The following is a 22,542-nucleotide window of genomic DNA, read 5'->3' on the forward strand; positions in this document are numbered from 1 at the left end:
CTTTTGTTTGCCTCTCCCTACCTGCTGCTCAGAGCCCAGTGAGGGGTGTGAGGCTCAGAGTAGGGAACGGCTGGCCAGAAGGCCACAGATGAAAGTGGACAGTCATGTTTGAGCTCAGAACAAATCAAGAAAGATTCTTGCTCCATTTTGCATGGGGAAACTGAGGCCAGGAAGGGGTTAAATGAATGACACTGTCCCTCCCTCCTTCCAGTGGATTTTGCTCATGGCTGGGGCAAATTTTCCTCGTCAGTGCCCACGCCTGGACTGAATGATCAGAGGCCACTTGACTCTTTCTTCAGACTCTTTGGTGGAACCTGGGACCTTGGCTGCACTTGTGCAGGTGACAGGGGATCACCAGGGACCCAGGGACACAGCCAGCTGCTTTAGGAAGAGGAAATGACAATAAGAGGGCAGAGAACTCTGTGCATCTGGGGTCCACTAGGGGATGACATATGAGCTTCTGACCTGCAGGGACAGCCCATAAAACCCTTGGCAACATGACGTTTGTCCTGAAGCCTGGGGTTGCCAGGGACACTTCTGAATTTGAATCCCACCTGATTGTGCACCCCAATTGTTGCTTCAGCAATCAGTTCTGGCTTTTGTCATTTGCAATCAGGGTTGACAGTGACACTGATCACACCAAACCACTGCGTGAATTTAGTAGAATGGTGCATTATTAGTAGACTCTTAGTAGAATAATATATTATTTATCTTATGTGGATGTGAGGACATTTTTTTTTCTCTTACCTATGATCTCTTTCTGCTCAACCCTGTTGATACAGATCTAGTAAACATTGATGGGAGTTTATTCCCTTATAAAGAAGAGTAAAAGAGAAAATTATCTTTTTAAAACCCTCTTAGTGTTGAGTGTTTTCAAGGATCTCATAGGACTACAGGCAGAAGCAGCTTAGATGGAGTCATGGGGAGAAAGCAGCCCAGGATCCTGTCTTATAGGTAGTGCAGAAATGGGCTCTCCCTGCCTTCCACTGGGGTGGGAGGTTGCTGCATTCCTTGAGCAGCTGCTGAAGATGCTCTGTGCAAGTATCCCCACGTGGTTAGGGTGCTCCCCAGCCTTTTACTAAGACAGCCATCTCTATGCAGCCCCTAAGAGGTCCTGGAGCTCCCTTCCCTTTGAGTCCGCCCTGTGTGCTCGTCCACATGCTCAGAAAGGTGTGTGACAAACACACCGAGAACTGACAGCACACCTATCACCTGAAACCCACCTCCTTCTGTTATCTGAGGGCCCTGGGGCTGGTAGACGTACAAGCTCTTCACATTTAAGTGACAGGGAAATACAATAGAAAGTTCAGTGCCATAGCTTGTCACCTCGTCTCCTCCTCCTCCCTGCTTCTGACGTTGCCTCTACCACCTGCCCTTCCCCCCACAGTCCCTTCATGCTGGCTCTCCTTCCGGGCATGAACGCCCCACATTCATTGTCCCCTCGGGGCCTGGCACTTGCTCCTCATCTCCCTTGAGACACTCTTGCCTAGATTGTCACCTTGCTCTCTTGTCACTTAAGTTCCAGCGGAGTCATCCCTTTCTCAGAGGCCTCCCTAGGCCCTGGAAATGCAGCCCTCCATCCAGCCCGCTTCTGTCCTCTACTGCATTCGCTGGCATCTGCTGTCCACTTACTTGTTCCCATGTTTAATTCCTGTGGCTCCCCACCAGAATGTTAGTGATTTGAAGGCAGGGATACTTATTCCTTCCTCTCACCACTGATGTCCACTGCCTGGGACAGCATTTGGGGCAGATTCATCATTCAATAAACACTTGCTGACTTGTCTCCTAAACTTGAGTTTCCAGATTTCAGTCATTTGAGCTTCATCCTCAGGAGGCTTGCCTTGTTTGTGTCACATCTGTACTAGGACTTAATATTTGTCTTTAAACTGACCTGCCTTCTAACTTTATCCCACACCAATGAAGTTATGGAACTTACATGCTGATTTACATGCTAAACATATGTTAAAATATACACATGATTATTTTACACTTTTTAGTCCATGCTTCCTGGAAATCATGGTGCTCCTCTCAAGTGTATACACACTTTTGGGAACATTGCTGCACCCCAGCCCATGCTTGGCTATTTCTCACACCCCCTCCCAACTTGGCTGCTGTTCCCTATTCCCCTTCCACTGCAGAGTTGGAGTTCAAGTTCATCATTGAGAACTGACATCCTGGTGCAATTCAGAGTTTGACTAGTTTGGCTCTTCGCTGCCAGATGCATGACCCTACATGATCATCTGACCCTCCCCAAAGGCCTGGCCAATGTGTACAGCCCAGACCAGCTCACTGACAACACTGACCATCCCCAGAGACCTGCTGGTTGGGCCAGAGCATTGATGATCACAATTATTTTTTCCCTAAATTTGACAATGGCCTCAGGTCCTTCTCCACCAATCGTGTCAGAAACATGAGTTCTGGCTAAGCCAATTTCTCATATGCTACTTTCAGCCTTACCTGAGTCAGATAAAGGAAAGGAAGAGATGCAAACCTCTCTAACCTGCCCTGCCTTCAGCTTTGGGCCCATTGGAAAACCCAGATGGCTCTGCCAGGCCAGCTTGGCCTGGTTGTGTGTCCTGCATCACCAGCAGCTGGGATGTTTCTGTAAATGGGATGTGTCAGGATTTGGTGCATATTATTTCTCCTTTCCTATCTTATCTTTGTGTTGTTTTATCTCCTTTTTCTGAATACAAAGCATGGTTTCATCACTCAAGGGACATTCTCCTTGAATCTGTTTCCCCTTTCTTCCTTCTTTCCTCCCTTCATTCCTTTCTTCTCTCCCTCTTCCTCCCTCCTCCCCATCCTCCCTCCCCCTCCTCCCTTCTCTCCTTCCCTCCCCCCTTCCTCCTTTCCTTCTTTCACTCCCTACCAATGGCCACCAGCCCAATGTACTCTTTCTACTCCTCTTAAGATACAACTTGTTAGGGACCATGCCATCCCTCACCTACTCTGAGCCTTCTAGACCTCCATGGTCCTTTCCCATCACGTTGGGCAGCCCAATGTTAACCATCCTTACATGTCACTTCTTCTTTTAGTCTTCCTGTCACAGGTTAGGTTAAATGCCCCTCCTATCTCTTTTCAAAGCATCTTGTACCCCTCTCTATCAAAATCAGAGCATTGCATGGGGCAGTTTGTGTGAAGGGTTGATTCCCTGGTAGGGGACCTTATCTCCTCGTAATCACCACTAGTCCACCCTCTAAATAATCATGCAGCCCAAATAAGAAGTCCCAGAGTCCTGTGGTAGCTTCTCTGGACTGTTAGATTTTTGAGGGAGAAGCCCTGTTCTTGCTCATCACTGGGTCCCTACCACTTAGCAGAAGGCTGTGGTAAATATTCAATAAATATTCATTGAATCAGTGGCTGTATGAATTGATTTTCTAGAATAACTGACACTGGCTGGAGTTTTATGACTCTACTGAGTAATAGAGAGATAATGAAAGGAAAGAGTGAATATACTAGATTCCCCTGTATAGCTGACAAAGTTTAAGTAGAAACAGGTCCTAACATAACCAATTCATTGCCAAGTTAGGCTCTGGGTCAGTTCTATTCCCTCCTTCAGTAAAATATACTGGAGTAGGGCAGAGGGGAAGAGGGAGAGAGTGAGAGTATGTGAGGGAGAGAAGGAGAGGAGGAACTGAGGGAGGGGGAGAGGAGAGCAAGCAGGAGGGAGTAAAGAGAGAGAGGGAGAGAGATTTTCATGCTGTTACTGACCTGGGTTTTGCCTCTCAGTTCCACTTACCATCAACAGATGACTGAAAAGGAAACAGTATGATAGTTTTAGACCCCTTCTTTCTTGGTATCTGTCCCAGCTAGCTTCAGAGAAGGACTTTTTACTGTCAGAGAAAGCAGGTCCAGTGGTAGAAAAATGTTAAGGAAATGAATAATGTAATTTTTAAAAAGGAATTTTGAAAATGACATCATAAAATCAGGATTTCTTCCTCTTTTTCTTTCTAATCTGAAAGTTTAGAAAATCTAAAGAAATAAAAATATCGTATATCATCATTTAAGTGATGTTCAGAGAAAAATTCCCTTCTTAAACATGAGTACCAATAAAAAAGGAATTAAAAAAAAGGAATTAAGCATCTAACTTGGTTTGAAAAAAATAACAACAAACTAAAGGAAGAAAAGTACAACGAAGTAATGAATAACACACAAGGAGAAATGATGGCTTACAAAGCAGAAAGTTAAAAAATGAATTAAATATATCCAAGTTCTGATTCTTTGACTAAAGTGATGAGAGAGATATGCATTAGTTATCTTAATTAAAAAAAGAGAGAGAGAATGCAAAAATATACAAATTAAAAAAATTAAGGGAGGTATGCCTGGGCGACTCAGTTGGTTAAGCCTCAGACTCTTAGTTTTGGTCAGGTCATGATCTCAGGGTCCTGGGATCAAGTCCTGGGATCAGGCTTCCTGGTTAGGTGGGGGAGTCTGCTTGAGAATTCACTCTTCCTCTCCCTTTGCCCCTCCCCCACTCTCTTTTTCTCAAATAAATAAATAACTCTTTAAAAAATTTTTAAGGGAAAGTTAAAGTTAGAGAGGAAATTAAAGAATCATGAGAAACTGCTTTGTTCGACTCTTTGTAAATGTATCTGAACACTTAGATAAAATGGATAATGTTCTAGAATCCTTTACCAAAATTGAAGTGGGAAGATAGAAAATCTTAATAAACCAAGCACTGTAAAAGAAATAGTGAAAGCTGTCAAAGAGCAGCCCAGGTCCAGATGGTTCCAAGTGCAATTTTTGCAAATCTTTCAAGAATAAATCATTCTAGTGTTACTTAAACTGTTTCAAGGCATAGAAAAGAGAAAAGCTTTCAAATTCTCTTCATGAAGCAAGCATAATATTAATACCAGTCTCCATAAAACTGCACAAAAAAGAAAATCACCATTCAATCTCACTTACACTGATGCAAAAAAAAAAAAAATCCTAAATAAATTCAACCGCACTTTGATAGAAAAATATACTATAACCAGTGGAGTCTGGTCCAAGAACATATGGATGATTTAATAATAAGAATGGCTTAATAGGATGATTTAATACTAGAAAATATTTGTTGTTTTTAACCATGAAGTTGCATGAAAAAAATCAGAACTTCATCAAATCTTTTAACATGCATTTTAGTGTTTCATATTTTTTATTTTAATATTTTTGATTTTATTTATGATTCACATCATAATAGTTTCAGTGTTCAGAGCTTCTCGACAGTCTTTACCAGATCTTCACTCAGTGAGAAATTGAGTAGCTCTGCAGACTGGCCTTTGCATGGGAGTCCTGGGTCTGCTGGTTGACCCGGTTTAGAGCACAGGTGAGCCTCGGGACTGAGTGTGTGAAAGAGAAAGAAAGCCCCTCAAGGGTGCCCATAGAGGCCCTGTCTCCCCCCGCAACTTCTCTCTGCTCCCACAAGGGACAGCCAGAGAATCCGTCTTGCCAGCACTCCGAGGGGTTGTTTTAGATTGTCATGGAGCTCAGTGAAGTGTGCCTTGCCTCTTGTGGGGCGGGGGAGGGGGCATCCTACAGGGACTGGTACTTCCACAACAGCAAAGGTGGGCACTCATTTCTAAGACATTTGAAATGGTTATATTTTTAGATGCAGTCAAATAGTGCACTCAATAGTGACAAATGACAATGACCTTGAGGTAGAGGAGGAAAGGTTACTATATTGGGGATGAACATCATAATGGATTTCCACAACCACTTTGGCTCAGTGATGGTGTTGAGCCGAATCAATGAGAGGGTTGCACCAATTTTGAACATTTCCCCCTGCCATTCTTACTTGTGTATGTGATAGATATCAGTGTATATTGAGGGAGACACAGAGAGAAAGAGAATGGGGAGGGAGTGAGAGGGGGAGACTTGTTTTATTTTTTGGAAAAGATCAATAATTAAGGAACCTGCTGGTTACCTGATTGTGGTTTGCAGAGCAACAGCTGCTTCTCAGCTGAGGTGACCCCCACCTTGCACTGGGTGGCATTTGCTAAATCCTTGCTCACAAAAGTGCTGGCCAGACAGAACACAGGCAGACTTACAACATTCTGGGGGGGGCTGGGTACATACTGCATCATATCTCTTTGGACACCTGGGCTTGTCTTCAGTTAGATTGTCAGCATACCCTCCCATCTATCTGCTAGTGCTGTGAGGACAGTGTGTGCTCCAGTTTCTACCACAAGCACCCTATGCATTAATAGAGAAACATAGCCATTAAGGTCCTGGAGAATCCGTCGTTCTGTTAGGCCGGCTGTGTGGAAAGCCAGCCCTGAGACACAGAACTCAAAGCCCACAGAAGCAGAGGGGAGTGTGGAGTGTGGCACTTCCTAGCGCCAACCCCCTCCTGCAGCCTGGAATCTTCATTGCCGCTTCTCCAAGGGTTGGGTGTCATCTTCTCCTTAATCTTTTCTGGGGATGCAGTTTACACTGCAAAAATCAATCCCCCCCTCTTTTTTTTTTTTTTTTTTTTTACTGTAAATGACACCTGCCATTGTTTTGTTTTCTATTTCTTTGACATAGAGGTGTCGAATATCTTTTCAATATGCTCATAATGGTCAATTATATCCATTCGTTTGTGATTTATTTGTTTACTCAAAGATTTTAATTTATTTATTGGCGGGGAAGAACAGAGGGAGAGGGGCAAGCAGACTCCTTACTGAGCATTACCTGGGGTGGATCTCATGACCCTGACATTGACTGAGGCAAAACCAAGAGTCCGATGCTCAACTGACTGAGACACCCAGGTGCCCCTCATTCCTTTGTGATTTAACTTTACATTTCCTTGGCTCCACTTTTTTCCCTAATTGGTGTGATAATGTTTTTAAAGTTAACTTATAAGAACTTGAAACAGTTTTACCCTTATAAATTTCTTCCTAGTATTATTGAACTAGAAATTTGTCATTCTCTAACTTTTACTTCTTGAGCATTCTTCTGTCCCTGAAGCCCCCAAACATGAGATCCCCAATGATGTCATTCTGTCCAAAATTGGGTAGCTCTGTAGGAAGCTGGCTCACTGTTAGAACACCTACTAAGGCTGACACTTGCCTTTTGTCTTCTTAGTGGAAGGTGCTGACCCCTACATCTCTAGGTCACTGTGTGGCTGGGTTAGAAAGCTACCTTGTTCCTCTGATGGCAGCTTTCTCAAAAGACCAGGTATAGGCAGAACAGCCTCAATTGTCAAGGGAGGAGCATTTTTTCAAAATGTGCTGTTTTTTAAATGTTTACAAATAAATCAGCCTTGTCTTTTTGTAATTGGATAGATGGGGGGAGAAAGAGGAGGAACAGAGATGGCGGTTCTAAGTCTCGAAGGGAATCAGCCCCCACAAAACACGCCACTTTGCTGTAGAAATCATTTTGAGTTCAAAGGTTTTGATTTCTTGAAATCTCTTACCTGTTTTAAAGCTGAGTCTCCCCCAAAATTCATTTGTCATCAGTACCCTCCTTTCCCCGAAACTTTAATCTCTTCTTAGAGACAAGCAGCAGGTAGCACAACCATGCAGTTATTGTCACAAAGCTATCATATTCCCCTCTATCCTAAGGGTCCATTTATCTTTCCAAAAAGTTGTTTCTATAGGTGCCCTGTCTGTCCCCCCCCACCTCTTCTAAGAAGTCTTTTGTTCTCCCAAAATGCCCCTCTGCCCCTCATCTATTGAGATGGTATGTAAGCCCACATTCCACCTCTGAGTCACATTTTTCTGTGAACTCCTATGTCCATAAGTGAATAAAAATGTACTGTTTCTTGCTAATCTGCCTTTTGTCAGTTTAATTTGCAGATTCCTAAGTACCGAATGTCAGAGGGCAGAGGAAAAGCCTTTTTCTCTATGATAGTCTATAACTCGGCTAGTGATAGAAGGAGACCTGCCTGGGCCCTCTTGAGGCCAACTTGCCCATTTCCACCTGGGGAAGAGACTATGCACGAGTGTCTAAGGCACCTAAGTTTCAACAGCCACAGTGGATGGCAGGGAGAAACAGTGGTTGTCATGGGACACCCCCAGATTCCAGGTTCCTCACCAGCATTGGTGAAAGCTGATTCCTTTGTGACTGAGTAACCCCTGGGATTCTTGGATAATCCAGTCTGTGTGGGTTGAAACCTCAAGAGGGATACACTGAACCAACTGTTCACAAGGCTTATGCATACTCAAGTAATGAGAAAAAGTAAAGTGATTGACATACATTTGTGAAGTGGTTCAAACCAGTTAAACCAGACAGCTACTGGCTATCCCTTCCAAATCTTGTTGTCTTCAGACTGAATACTCTATTGTCATAAAATCTTCTTTAAAATGACTTAAACTGGGGTGCCTGGGTGGCTCAGTCAGTTAGCATCTGCCTTTGGCTCAGGTCATGATCTCAGGGTCTTGGGACTGAGTCCCAAATCAGGCTCCCTGCTCACTGGGGAGTCTGCTTCTCCTTCTGCCCCTCCTCTGCTTGGGCACGCACTCCCTCTCTCACTTTTGCAAAAATAAATGAATAAAATCTTAAAAAAATTAAAATGACTTAACTTCCTGGCACCCTCATCATCCTTCTCTTGTTCATTGCCAGTGTGCCAATATTGCTGTTAAACTATGGCATCTAGAATTTACCGGATAATCCAATAGTTAACGAGGTTGGTGATCACTCCTCTTCTGTATGGGGTGTATATACAATATAGGCTTGATATTTCTGTTTGTCTCATCACATCGGCTTTGCTCTGTTCCCAACCCAGTCAGAGCCTGGGATCCTGGCACCTACATGGCTGGCATGGGTGCATCAAAGGTGCCCTTGCTCTCTGGCCAATGGAAGACACCAGTGAGAGGTCCAGAGGACAGGAGGAGAGTGAGGTCCAAGAGTGTTTATTCCCTTGGATTCCTCCCACTCTGTCCTCTACTCAAGGCCACAGCTCCTTTCAGGCATGTTTCTCAAAGAACTCTCTCCTGGTTCCCTTCTCTTGAATTGGAGTTCTAGGGATGGCAACAGGTCCCATTCTTGCACCATCCTAAGTCTGTTTAACCTTGCCTACATTTTGTAAGTAGTTCCTTCATTAAATACTCCTTAATTATTCCATTTGACTTTGTCACCTATTTCCTGGGAATATGCATTTCATGAAACATCCCAGGTGTTTCCTGTGCATGTTATATATGAGAATCATTGAGAGGTGTTGGGGTGGCTGAAACGAATTCTCTCCAGTGTTTTACATGATAGAGAGTTATACATATGTTGGAGACCTTCCACTTGCCTCCCTGTGAGGGCAGAACCATGCACAGTGTTCTCCCAGGATTATTTTCTGGCTGGATATTGACCCAACTGTCCATGAATAGCTCTGCAGTGGACTTCCTGACATGGGTAGGTCCCACCGGGAAATCAGAGGCTAGGTAAAGAGGAGGCTGTGCCTTTGATAAGCTAGGAGTGGTGGAGTTATAGGAATTCAAAGTTGAGCAGTTGAGAGAGAAGTCGTTCCCTAACCTCTCTGTCTGTGGAGGGTCTGGGGACAGCAGTATCCTAGAGGGAAGCTGGCTGCCAGGGTCTCGGGGTGACCAGTGAACATGGAAGAGCCCACAGCTGGATGGACAACCCAGGATATGCTGCCTTTTCAGAACATATACTAGAAGAACTTACTCTTGAGGTGGAGGGAAGGTGTCATTTCTAGTTGCTTTCTCATTGCTCTGTTTTATTTAAAGGAAAATTCAACTCCCAGTATACTTAGAATATGCAATAATAACTGTTGTTTGGATTGGGGGAGATGTCCACCCACTGGGCCCTCCACATTCACTCTCCTTCCTTCAGCTTATTACCCCAGGGGCAGCCTGAGTGACACTTTAAAAGGCAAACTGGAGTCCAGCCCTCCCTTCCCCCTCCATCATAAAGGTCAGGACTGTTTTCTAGTGTATTTAGGGGAAGTTCACAGAGATACACACCCCAGAGTCCCACTTTCATTTTGTCTTTATTTGTCTGTTTATTTCCTTAAACTTCTGATTGGATGACTTAATGAGATGGGCAGACTAGAACAGCTAAGCTCATGTGAACATGGTCAGTGTGATGAACAGAGAAAATGGACCACCTGGCTGTTCAACCCAGCGCTGTTCAACCCAGCGCTGCCCATGGCAGAGGAAGGACTGAATCCAGCAGGTGTATACGGATGGCACCACTCAAAGGAAACGTGATATAAGCCTGTTCTATCAAATTTAAATTTTAAATGTAAAACAACCAGGTGAAAACAATTTTAACAATTTTAGTAATACAGAATACATAATAAGATCAAATTACTTCAGGCTTTCAGTTTTCACTTTAATTAAAATTAAATAATATGTGGAATTTAAGAAACAAAACAGAGGATCATAGGGGAAGGATGGGAAAAATGAAATAAGATGGAATCAGGAACACAGACAAACCATAAGAGACTCAACTCTGGGAAACAAACTGAGGGTTGCTGGGGGCAGGGGGTGGTGGGAGTAATGGGTGATGGGCATTAAGGAGGGCTCCTGAAGTAAGGAGCACTGGGTGTTATATGCAATTGATGAATCACTGAACTCTACCTCTGAAACAAATAATATGCTATATGCTAATTAAAGAAAATTTAAGAATCTTAAAAAATGAGATATTATTAAAAGTCAAGTTCTGTAGCATAGCCCCATTTAAGTGCTCACCAGCCTCAAGGGTGTCCTAGATGTGATCCAATGCAATGCAGTCTTAAGGCTCTTGCTGCCTCATCTGCCTTCAAGATCTCTCAACCCCACCCCCCAACTCCCTTTGACCCTGTGGGCCCTCACTGTCATCCTGGGCAGTCTCCACTCCTTCCAGTTTATTCCCAAGCTCTCTTGGATGCCCTTGGCATCACTCTCTTAGAATGTTAGGGGATGGATTAAAGGCTTTTGCAGGTCTGTGTGAAGGAGGCTTCAGATGCAAATCTCCTTTTCCAAATTATCCTCTAATTGCTGGGAGCAGGTGGAAGCCAATCATAATGAATTCTGCTGCAGAGCTTTACTTAATCCTGGAGTGTAACATTCAAGGACTCAGTCTGGTGAACACAAAACTTCCGTGTCCTTGCAGCAGCCCCTCCCTCACCCCTGCAAGCCAGGCCACCAATCCTTGCAGCTCCTGTTAGCCAGTAATAAAGAAGCTGCCAAGTGTGCACAGTGCATGACATCAGCCCCCGTCTCCTGACATCTGGAATCCCCACAATGCCCCTGCGTGAAAGCTGTCGTTATCCCCTTCAAAAGTGCTCAGGGGATCAGCCAGGATGGGGATATGTGTTTGTCTCACCCCTAGCCATGGACCTGCAGGCCCTTCGCTGTCTGGAAGGTGAAGGAAAATATCCAAGCAGCAGAACAGTGTCAAAAGAGGCTGCCTCAGAGGGAGGCTTATGGAGAGCTTAGCTCCACAGCTGAGTGCCGGGTGCTAAGAGCAGAGACCTCTCCTCCTACCCACAGGGGCTGTCAGGCCAACTGAGACAGATTCAGGGTGACCAGCAGCTGCTGGAAATGACCCCTTGCCACGGTTTCTGTCCACTGCAATCGTTGTTTTATTGTTGATAGCGTTCTTCTCCTTTTGTCTGACATACAACAAAAAATGAATATCTTGATGAATTTTGACCACTGCAAACACACCATGTGACTACCACGTCAATCAGGTTCTGGAATATTTTCATGGCACCAGAGAGGGACCTCAGGTCTCCTTCTTAGAAATATCCCCTGCCAGGGCAATGACTATTCTGACCTCATCACGACAGTTTAGTTTTGCCTTTTCTTGAACTTCACAAAAAAAATAGAATCATGTAAGATATACTCTTTTATGTCTGACTTCTGCTTGACATTATGTCTGTGAGATCCTTCCATGTTGACGTGTATGGGTAGTTTATTCATCTTCACTGCTGAGTGGTATTTCATCAGAGGAAATACCTCAGTTTGTCTGTTTTTCATTCTCCCGTGGATGGACATTGGTTAATGTCCAGTGTTTACCTGTTATGACTGAAGCGACTATGTCTTTTCGGGGATACATGCAGTTATTTCCCTATGGTGGAATTGCTGGTCCCTAGGGTAGATGCATGTTTAACTTTATTAGAAACCTTCGGTTTCCCAAAGTAGCTATTTTGTACCTACAGCAGCTTTTTACAAGTGTTCTGGTGCCTGACCAGACAGCTGGCGGTCCACCTGGCAACTAGATCATGGGAGCCTGAAGGGGCTGTTTGTGTACCCTCCACCTGGACATGGGTCAACAGAACCCCAGCGTGAACCAGCTGAAATCAAGAGGGGAATCATTAGCTAATGGTACAGCGTGCCTGGAGCCAGGGGCCTTCCATCATGTGTTTTCTGTCTCTCAGCCCAACTTCTCACAGGCTGTGGTCGACCTTCTCCCAAACTGGCCTTCTCCACATGGCTGAGGCCTGGCTTCTGACAGCCTGGGTCCCCTCCCAGGCTGACAGCTTGGCAAGCATTGGGTATCTTCCAACCCAAAGATAAAAAATGACAAAAATTAAAGCTACCCCAAATGCCATTTTTAACTTTTCAGATTGGCAATAATCTAAAAGTTTGCTAGCACTCTCTATTGACATGGCTATAGAGGAATGAGCAGTTTCATACATTGCAAGCGAGAGTAAAAATTGAAACAACTCCTGTAGAGGGAAATTAGCCCCCATATACCACAACAAGCAATCCCACATCTAGGAATTTGTCACACATATATTCTCAGACAAGCAAGGCCGTACATGTGCAAGGTTAGTCATTACCGTGTTGTTTGAAGTAGCTAAGAAAGGAAATAAGCTAAATGTCCATAAAAAGGGCACTAATTAAACAAATTATAGTACCTATACTCAACAGAATACCCTGCGGTTGTATCACCGAAAAAAATACAGCAGAGGAAGTACTCTACATACTGATACGGGAAGATCTCCACTAAGTTACAATTTGGAGAATAAATTCAGGAGCAGAAAATGTGTATTTAATGTCACCGTTTGTGTAACTAAAGGAGGCTATGATAATAACATGGTACTTATTTGTATATGCACCCATAGAAGTCCATGATTATGGAGGAGAATTGAGGGGAGGGAAGAAACAAGACTTTTTACTTTATGCATTATATTTTTCTAGGCTCTTTGATATTTGAACTATATAAATGTATTACCTAGTTAGAACATTAAACACTGAGTTCTTTTTAAAAAAAGATTTTATTTATTTATTTGAGACAGAGCAAGAGTGAGAGAGAGAGGGAGAGAGAGCGAGCCCACACACATCAGCAGGGGGGAGGGGCAGAGGAAGAGGGAGAAGCAGGCTCTGCACTGTGCAGGGAGACCTATCTGGGGCTCCATCCCAGGACCCCAGGATCATGATGTGAGTGCAAGGCAGCCGCTTAACCACCTGAGCCACCCAGGCGCACCACTCCGATATTTTAAGTTGAACATTCTAGCACCTAGTGAACGAAGGCAACAGCTCCTATGGGTCTGTGAAGAAGTTCCAAGGCTTACGGAGCAAGGGTTGTTTTAAGGGAATGATTTTCTTGATCCTTAATTTCCACACACACATTTTTCTGGCTTGCTTTGCATGAGAATACCTCTGAAATGACAAAATGTGTTCTCAATTTTAGTTATTTGTTTTACAAAATGAAAAAGTTGTAATTTATTATTAAGAGAATAAAAAGCAAAAATACATCGCCCTCCCTTACCGCATTTCACCTCGCCGCAGGGTGTGAAAACCTCAGGGAGAATGGGGGAGGACTCTTCTCTTGCTAAATCAAGATTCTATTACCCCCTGGACTCTAATATTTCCCTATTTCATACGTTTTATGTTAAGGGGAAAGACAGTCTAAGAAACAGTGTTTTGACCACATTAGGATGTTTTGAAAATAGACACATAGTAGCCCGAGTGGTGGGAGTCAAGATCATTGCCCTTCTTGAAGGTGAGGACAATGACAATGAAGCAAGGAGTCCGTAAGTCAGAAACACTGACGCTAAGTTAAAAAAAGAACTCTGCTTTTAAAAATGTATTTAACTATAAGCAATACTTTCCAACTACACTAAGTACTAATCCCAGGTCAAGTCTTCAGCTGAGAGCACAATAGCACAGCCTAAGCATGTAGCTTAGTGACACTGATTCATTTAAACGTAGCACAAAAGCCTTGCCAAGACATTCACAATTCTCAAGATACATCAAATAAAATCCACAGATAAAATTTTTAGGTGATTTGTTTTGGATTTTGGCTGCAGTGTATCCTCTTCAATAGGAAAATTTAAAGCCCTTTTTATGAAATCATATCATGAAATAATCCAATGATAGCTAATGCTTATTTTATTTTACTGTATAAAATATTCAATCTTTTATACCTTCTATTAACAAGAATAATATTATTCTAGTTTCTGGACTGATTAATTTTCAGCCAAATATATCTTTCTCTTTCATTAAATGCATATGACAAGTTAGATCTTATTTCATCTCATTAGGAGATGCTTTTCCAATTATATTTAACTTTTTATGTTTAATAATGATCAAAATTAGTAATACTTTTTTTTTGTAGTTTTGATCAGTTGTGTGATAATTCAATCCAGAACCATTTTTTCAAAACATGGAAAGCCTTAAGGTCATAGGAATAAAATATTTTTTAATGTGTTAAAATATTTTTCAATGTATTTTTAATGCGTGATAGGGTAATCAACAAAAGATTTTCAAAGTTTTAATGCTTAATTATTTTAGAAGTGTGTGAAGTAAGTAGGAAAGAAATGTGAATTCAAGGAGAAAACCAAAAGATGTAAAATTTCTCAACAGTGAATAAGAACTCATTCATATATTTTAGATTGGGTGGTATGGGCATGAAATTATTATTATGAGCTCCAGATTCCCTTTAATATTTTAGAATACTGATAGTTTTATGTTTAAGTGTCAATATTTGCAGTACAAAGAAAATTATATCGAAACTCTTATATGTGAGCTTAAAATATGCCATGGGATACATTGTTTTTCTTTTCTTTTTTTTTTTTTAAAGATTTTATTTATTTGAGAGAGAGAGAGAGATTGAGAGAATGAGTGGGAGGAGGGCAGAGGGAGAAGCAGACTCCCTGTGGAGCTGGGAACCTGATGAGGGGCTCAGTCCCAGGACCCTGGGATCATGATCTGAGCCAAAGGCAGATGCTTAACCAACTGAGCCACCCAGGTGCCCTTGACACATTGTAAGCAAAAATATGAGGACTACTGCAGGAAGGAAAGGCCACGGTTACAAAGATGCTGTTTCTCATTCCTGATCCTACCCTCTCCACCTCCCAGTCCATGGTCAACTGGACCAGGGAACTCTGTGCCTGAGCAGCCTTCAGCCAGTCTTGCCCACAGAATTTTCATTTCAGCCACTCTCCATCAAAAATAAAAATAATAGCACATCAGTTAGATCTTGCTACAATGATATTACATAAAACAACAACAACGACAACAACCAGGAACACCTCAGTGGCATACAACAATAAATATTTATCTCAGGTCACGATTCTCTGGCTTGGCTGGCCAGTTCTGCTCATCTTGGCCTAAGCTCTGTTGGGACCATCTGGGCTCGCTCACACATCTGTAGTCACTGGGATGGCTTGTCTTCCCTCCATGTGAAATATTATCCTCTAGGAGGCTGGTTTGGGTTTGTTTTTGTGGCAGCTGAGTAGGGCTCTAAGAGGGAGAGAAAGAATACCAGGCCACCTGAAGGCCTCACTCAGCACCCGTACACCGTTTGTAAGTATTCTTTTTTTTTTCCTGCTCTTCTCATATCTTGGATACTTCAAGGTATCTTGAAAACCTTTTCTCTTGCAGGAACCCTGAAAAACATTTTCCCCTCTAATGAGGCAGAGACAAAGTCTTAAGGAAGCCATAGGGCAGAGTGACCAACAGAGAAGTTAGGATACACACCGCAGTGCAAGGTTTTCTGCTCCCCAAAATGAGGTAAGGCAGGGGCTGGTGTATACGGGTGGAGAAGGCAGACTGGGGAGGAAGGTATGAGCTGTGAGTGCTCTGAGTGAGGGGAAAAGGTTCTCTTATCTTTAGGATGAGGAATGGGGTAGGAAGGAGCTATCCCCACTTCTCCTGAAGTGGGGACCTCCTGCTGATCTGCAGCTGGGACACAATCCACCAGAACCCCCTGAAACTCCTCTAAATTATGCTGTGGAATTTGAACCATTTTCATGGAGCGTGCTTAAAGGTAAACCTTACGCCTTGATCAAGGTAGAAATAATGGAACCATTTGGTAATGTCCTTATGAGCCAGGGCTGCTATGGACAGACTGACCTTGCATGACAGGCTACTGTTATTTGAGCACTTATTATGGGCCTGGTATGGGCAAAGTGCTTTACCTGTGCTGCCTCATTTAGGCTCACAACCCAGGACAGGGGTAATTTATATGGTAGGATGGCCAGTGGTCCCAGCCAGTTCTGTAAGCTTTCTCTTGGATGTTCAGAGAGAAGGAGGGGGGCAGAGAGGAGGAAGGGAAGTGGACAAGGAAGAAGAGGGAGAAAGAAGGCTGCTTCTTTGACAACAAACAAAAATTTTTCCCTTAATTCTGATTGGTCCATCCTGGGTTCTATGCCCATGGCTAGTCCAAGACCCGTGTACCAAGGGAATGGCCAGTGCCAATTAGCTCAGCTCTGAGCTGCTGATGAATCCTGGCAAGGGAAATGGGTAATTATTATTGGCTGAGACTAATCAGAGTCTCCCTCTGGAGCAAGAGTCAAGTTTTCAAACCATGGGGCACTACTCAATGTGGGGGAGGGATGCAGTGGAATTTGGGAGGTCACCTACTGTGCCCACTATACATGTGCTCTTATCAGCCTCACATTGCAGAAAAAGTTGAAGCTTAGGGAACAGAAGGGTAGTGTCAAAAATGGTCCATAGCCAGCAGACAAGGAGGTTCAAGCCCCTGCCCTTCTGATGCTGATGAGAAGCCTTGGCACTTCACTTTGCAACTCTGGCCTTCTGTCTTTCCGTCCTTCCTTGGTCTTCAGGTGGTTTAGCTCTATGGTTCTTTCTGGTGTTTATGTTCTGGACTGAGACTCAATGACCTGTTCAAGTCCACAAGACCAGTAAACTAAGTGCTCTGAACCAGAATTTGGTCAAATGGCCACACCTAACTCAAGGAGACTGGGAAATGTAGCCTCCAGCTGTAAGGCTGAAATGGGGAGGGGTGTGATTTTATTCTATAAGGAAGAAGAGATACTGAGATGTAATACCCTGACACAACTTTTCTTTGAGTAACGTATTTCGTTGGAGTAGATCTTAATAGTTAAAATGTTAACACATTTTATTTACTGATTCATATATTTCTCAGAAATGCAATTAATAATTTTTTATTCTCAGATACAACATGTAGAGGAATAATAGTTTGAAAATTTAATTGATGTATCTTCATTTTTGCTGATTTATTTTAATCTACAGTCCTTCCTCTGCTGAAATTAGACTGTGAGGCTGAGCCTTATCTCCTCAGGAGCGGACTGAAATGTGGAGATAGAAATGAGCCAGTGTTCAGCTTTGGGTTTTGAAACCGGCTTTTTGAAGTTCATGACAGAGGCAGTAACTTTGAGAGATAAGATTTTTTAAATTCTAGACTGCTCCAATACCAGAAGCCCGAAGTTTATTCCCTAAACAATAGTTTCTAAAGGAGTGCCTGATGAGGGAAGAGCTTGTTTTCTTACCCAGAAGGAAATAAGATCTGTAGGAGGGATGTGGAGGGGAGAAGGTTCAGAGAGCTGGAGAAGGGCTGTGCTGGGACCTGAGCAGGGATCCCCACCCTTTCCTAGGCTGCTGGGGCTATCAGACTGGGCAGTAGAGCCTGATCACCCAGCTGGCACCCAATTTCATCATCACTGCCTTGTGATTTGGGCGACTTCCTTCTGTGCCTGCACTTCCTTTCCTGTAAGGTAGAGATAATAATATCTACTTTATGGTGTTATTGTTAGAATTCAACAAATAAGAACATACAAAATACTTAGAGCCTGGTACATAATAAGTGCCCAGTAAATCTCTTGTTCTTGTTAACATGTGGAAAGAGAGGGATCTCTATAGAGTTTCATTTTATCTCCAATTTTTTGGTTTTTTAAAAAATAATTTTATCTTATTTTTCAGTGTTCAAAGATTCATTGTTTATGCATCACTCCCAGTGCTCCATGCAATACATGCCCTCCATAATACCCACCACCCAGGCTCACCCATTCCCCCATCCCCTCTCCTCCAAAACCCTGTTTGTTTCTCAGAGTCCACAGTCTCTCATGCTTTGTCTCTCCCTCAGATTTCCCCCAATTCACTTTTCCTTTCCTTCTCCTAATGTTCCTCCATGTTATTCCTTTATGCTCCACAAGTAAGTGACTCTCTCTGCTTGACTTATTTCACTCAGCATAATCTCCTCCAGTCCCGCCCATGTTGATACAAAAGTCGGGTATTCATCCTTTCTGATGGAGGTGTAATATTCCATTGTATATATGGACTGTTTATATATGAATATATGGACTGAATATATATGAATATATATTCATCTGTTGCAGGGCATCTTGGCTCTTTCCACAATCTGGCAACTGTAGCCATTGCTGCTATGAACATTGGGGTACATATGGCCCTTCTTTTCACTACATCTGTATCTTTGTGGTAAATGCCCACAGAGCATAGTGCAATTGCAGGGTCATAGGGTAGCTCTATTTTTAATTTCTTTTTCTTTCTTTTTTTTTTTTTTAAGATTTTATTTATTTATTTGACAGACAGGGATCACAAATAGGCAGAGACACAGGCAGAGAGGAGGAAGCAGGCCCCCTGCTGAGCAGAGAGCCCGATGTGGGGCTCGATCCCAGGACCCTGAGATCATGACCTGAGCCGAAGGCAGAGGATTAACCCACTGAGCCACCCAGGTGCCCCTATTTTTAATTTCTTAAGGAATCTCCACACTGTTTCCCAAAGTGGCTACACCAACTTACATTCCCACCAACAGAGTAAGAGGGTTCCCTTTTCTCCACAACTTCTCCAACACTTGTTTCTTGTCTTGTTAATTTTGGCCATTCTAACTGGTATAAGGTGGTATTTTAATGTGGCTTTGATTTGAACCTCCCTGATGTTAAACATTTTTTTATGTGTCTGTTAGCCATTTGTGTGTCTTCTTTGGAGAAGTGTCTGTTTATGTCTTCTGCCCATTTTTTGACGTGATTATCCGTTTTTTGAGTGTTGAGTTTGAGGAGTTCTTTATAGATCTTGGATATCAGCCCTTTGTCTATAGTGTCATTTGAAAGTATCTTCTCCCATTTCGTGGGTTGCCTCTTTGTTTTGTTGACTGTTTCCTTTGTTGTGCAGAAACTTTTTATCCTGATGAAGTCCCAAAAGTTCATTTTCATTTTTGTTTCCTTTGCATTTGGAGACATGTCTTGAAAGAAGTTGCTGTGGCCGATGTCGAAGAGGTTACTGCCTATGTTCTCCTCTAGGATTTGTGATAAATTCCTGCTTCACATTGAGGTCTTTTATCCATTTTGACTTTATCTTTGTGTATGGTATAAACTTGACCATTCTATTGTCTCCAATTTTTAAAATCTCTATATCATTTCTTCCACATTTTTTTCAGTTACACATGGTTCAGATATTTTACATGTGAGAGTTTAAATATTTTATTAAATAAATACTACTCATAGTGTATAGTGTCTTTAATTACATACATTATGTTAGAATGTATGCAGAAATTCTTACACTCTGAGAGCACTACATGAGATTTGAAATCTGTAAATTATGTTAGATACACCTTGTAGAAATTGTAGATTTAATTTCAAAAAGATTAAGTAAGGAAACATTCAGAGACGTATCTAATTCATAGCATACCTGTCACCTGACATTAACAACATTTCCAAGTTGACAGGCATGGTGTCCATCTGTTGATACCTGCATGGTCCATTGGTTTGAGAGATCATGAAGAAATGAGACCCCAATAAAATTTAGTAGAAACACATTTTGAGGGAAGATTCCCACAAGCACAGAACTAAACTGGATGATTTGGAAAGGACTGGCTTCATGTTGCCTTAAAATCGCAGTTGTGGTTCAGTTCAGGTCCACTTGACCGAGAGTGAGGGACATGCTTCTGGGACAATCCCAGGGTCTTGTGTAGAATGTCTAGGCCTTTCTTAGTAGTATTCCTTTCCCCTGTGTGCCACATACTCTTGTGCACACACAAACACATAACCCACATTCTAGCATCCTAATCATCTGCTCTGGTTGCCATAGCAACCTCTGTAGTCAAGTTCCCAGCTGAACAAGTTTTAGGAGACACCAGAATATTTTCCTGCTCTGTTCTCCCTGGAGGAACAGAGCCTGGATGGGATAAAGATGGCTCAAAGAGTGGCCTGCAGTGAGGACAGTGGAAAAAGGGCCCTCAAAGATACCAGACCAGCTCTAGGTAGAGCCACGGTGGAGAAAGGTTTGCCCGAGTATTTAGAGTGGCTCACCAGGCAAAGGTCAGATTGTACATGGACCCCGTCTCTGGACCCCGCAGGGTGCAGGGCTCTAGGAGGCAAGGATGGCTGTGTGCAGAGCCTCAGCTGCTGGTACCCAAGTGCCAGCCTGTATGCATGTTTTCTCTCTCCACCTTAGGGCTGGCAGGTTTGAGCTGGACAGAAAACAACCATCTCTAGCTTCTCGAAAAATCCAAACCATAAGCTCTCTAATAAGACTTCTGATAAAAAAAATTTTTTATGGTCAAAAATAGACAAATGTTTCTTACTATCATCGTTTCTCAAGGCCTATTTGCTGCGTACTACTGCTGCTGAAAAGCCAACATGCAGCCCAGTTCCCACCACATTTCTTCTGTGAGCAGGACTGGGAGTATGGTGGGGCCTGGGCATGGGGTCCAGAGGAAGGTGAAGGTAAAGGAAGTCACCTGAGAGGGCATGCCTCCTATGGCTTCCTGATGCCAGTGCAAGAGCTGGAAATCTCTTTCAGGCCTGTTTACGGAGAGAGAGTCAACATCCCCTAAGAAGCTACAAGGTTGCATGGTAAGGAAATTTCTTTAAGCTTTGGGAAGTAAAAAAATTTTTAAAAATTTGAAAAAAAAAAAGGAAAGAAAACTGGTGATACGTTTGCCAAGGATAGGGAAGACTTTCTTATGTCTGTCTGATGCAGAAACTATCCAGAACTTGAGATGAAGCTCGAGTGACTACTGAGGAAATCTTACAGCTTTTATTAGAAAACTAAAAACAATTTACAATAAATTAACAAAGATTTCTACTCAAAAGGCTTGGAAAAATAGCAAGGTAAACTCAAAGATCTTAAGAAATAAGATTCAAATCTTAGCTCTGTTGTTTATATTGGCTAAGAGAGTTTGGGGCAGGTTAATTCATCTTTTTATGCCTAAGTTTCTTCAGTTGTAAAATAGGAATAATAATTAAAGCATCTGCCTTCACACAGTTACAGTAAGGATCAAATGAAATACTGTATGCAAAAGTGCTTCGTGAATGGTATAGCATATTATTAGAAAGAATTTTCATGGACATAGAAAGGTATAGCATGTATATACATCCCATTTTTGTAATAAAACAGATACAATACATAGAAAAATCTGTACAAATAGCTACCGATTAAATTTTTTAAATCTATTATTTTAAAATAATAAATAATATTTTATTTTAAATTTTTAATATTTTATTTAATTAGTTTAAAACATATTTAAAATATTTAATATTTAACATTTTTGATATATTGTGTAAATATATATTTATATATTCATATATTTATATTATATATAAAATATATTTAATATATTTAATATTTTAGAATAATAAAAATATTTAAAATCTATTAAAATCCAAATCTATGGCAGTATTCTCAACTTCTCTAAACTAATTTCCCTCCAGGATCTTTCCAGACTTTCCCCCCCAAATTTTGTTCTCCAACAAAAATTTAATACTACAGATATACTGTATATCTGTCCATGTATGCATTGTATGACTATTAGTGCTTTATGAAAGAATAAGCTTTTCTCTCCACAAGGACCAGTTTTTGACCCCTTAGGGGCTGTGTGGTGCCCAGTGAGAATGGGTGGTGTATGGACAGTAGAAAAAATGCAGATTTTTCTTTGTGGTTCTTTCACATTTTCCCTTACTTTCCCCCTTTATTTTTTGTGTTCACGTCCTCCTTCCTTTACTTCTCACAATTAACATGTATTCCTTGTATAACTTAAAATATCCTAGTGATATTCATTCATTCATTCATTCATTCATTCATTCATTTTTGCATAGTGATTTTAAAAACAAACAAGATGAGTGATAAATGTACTGGACACTTCCAGACCCCGTCTTTATGTGTTAAGAGTTAATGCAGGTTAAAGGCTCAGAACATCTTAGAATCAAACTACTTGAATTGAAATCATGACAGCATCTCACAATTGTGTGACCCGGAGTGTGTTCCTTACCTTCTCAAAGCCTCAGCTTACTCATTTTCAAAACAGTGATATCTACAGTACATCCCCCTGAAAGGTGCTTATATTTAATCATCATTCATGTCAACTTGGTGGGTGCTAACCGATTCCTAGGGCAGGAAATGCCTGTAGCTTGGGGTCCACCCTAGATAAGATGCCTTAACCTGTGGAAGCTGCTGGAAGGGAGAGAATTTT

At 42.1% G+C, this 22,542-nt stretch overlaps 1 long non-coding RNA gene across 1 annotated transcript; it reads left to right on the plus strand.

Annotated features, from left to right (window-relative positions):
* Positions 1 to 9,814: 9,814 nt before the first annotated feature.
* On the plus strand, positions 9,815 to 20,908 carry LOC116600752. The gene is made up of 3 exons (XR_004289793.1): positions 9,815 to 9,828; positions 15,735 to 15,863; positions 20,874 to 20,908. It is a non-coding gene; the product is annotated as an uncharacterized LOC116600752 (long non-coding RNA).
* Positions 20,909 to 22,542: the final 1,634 nt, after the last annotated feature.

This window comes from Mustela erminea, chromosome 1 (genome assembly GCF_009829155.1).
Source record: "Mustela erminea isolate mMusErm1 chromosome 1, mMusErm1.Pri, whole genome shotgun sequence".
Lineage (NCBI taxonomy): Eukaryota > Metazoa > Chordata > Mammalia > Carnivora > Mustelidae > Mustela > Mustela erminea.